The 1,239-nt window shown below is 35.8% G+C and overlaps 1 pseudogene; it reads left to right on the top strand.

The window, feature by feature from the left end:
- Positions 1-249: 249 nt before the first annotated feature.
- On the top strand, positions 250-965 carry LOC141516181 (actin-related protein 2/3 complex subunit 3-like; annotated as a pseudogene).
- Positions 966-1,239: the final 274 nt, after the last annotated feature.

A 1,239-nucleotide genomic window follows, 5' to 3' on the forward strand; every position in this document is an offset into this window, starting at 1 on the left:
GAAATGTACATTAGAATAATTGTGATGAGTAATTAATTTCATTATAACCAACAGATACTTTATTTTATAGGTACTGGGGTGACTGAAAGTTTTAAGTCATAGAAATGACTACACTTATGAGTAGTCATTTAAGAATTTTTCAGGAGTCCTCTGAAAGAATGGATCAGAAAGGGAGGCAGAGGAAGTGTTGGTGTCTTTGATAGGAGCCAGCGTGCTCTGCTTACCCAAAATCCAGGACCCACCACCAAGATGCAGGTATACTATTCCTTTCTCATGGTCCCTGACACCAAACTCATTGTAAACATGGACTATTACCCTTTAGGAGTCAATTTAAAGAACCAGGTCTGAGAGAAACAAAAGACACAAGTATTGTGGATAAAACTACCCTATTATTTCAAGGCCAATGTCTTCCTTAAAAACTATGAAATTGAGGCAGCTAGGTGGCACAGTGGATAGAGCGCCAGGCCTGGAGTCAGGAGTACCTGAGTTCAAATCTGGCCTCAGGCACTTAATAATTACCTAGCTGTGTGGCCTTGGGCAAGCCACTTAACCCCATTGCCTTGCAAAAACCTAAAATAAAAACCCTATGAAATTAAGAATGAAATAGATAGGACATTAGTTTACATAAGATTTTACATTTCTGAATGCTTAAAGAAACTCCATAAATGCAACTCCAAAAGCCAAGAAGAGAAAGAAGTATATAAATTAGAAATTAAAGAAACTCCAGAAATGGAGAAGTATATAAATTAGGAATTACTAATTTTCCTGTTACTGGAGAGTCAGTTTTACTCTCAATGAAATTTATGCCAAACCTGCAAATAAGTGAGATGAATTGATGAGGACCTGATTACAGCTGAGACTTTGTGAAAAGGTATTTTATCCTCAGCAACAAACTGAGCAAGTGTTGTACATTGGGAGTAAAGAGATAATTCTTGAACAAGAGTCTTTTGGGGACTTGGCAGTGAGTGGATCATGTGAAGTTATTCCAATTGCAGAAGCATCCAGTATTTGGAATCAAGATACACACAGTGAAAAAAAAAGATGTACACAATCCTTGGTAAGGAATCATAACCTTACTGGAAAAAAAACTATTTGTTTTTGTTAAGATTCATAGGATCATTGAGAATTTTTACAATGATAAGCTGGTAAAGGAATGACTGGAATCTTTTAGAAGAGTCACAATCATTAAGAAATAATCATATCTTAAAATAACTTTGATAGTAAAGTTAGGGAGTTGGT

Source organism: Macrotis lagotis, chromosome 3, assembly GCF_037893015.1.
Source record: "Macrotis lagotis isolate mMagLag1 chromosome 3, bilby.v1.9.chrom.fasta, whole genome shotgun sequence".
Classification (NCBI taxonomy): domain Eukaryota; kingdom Metazoa; phylum Chordata; class Mammalia; order Peramelemorphia; family Peramelidae; genus Macrotis; species Macrotis lagotis.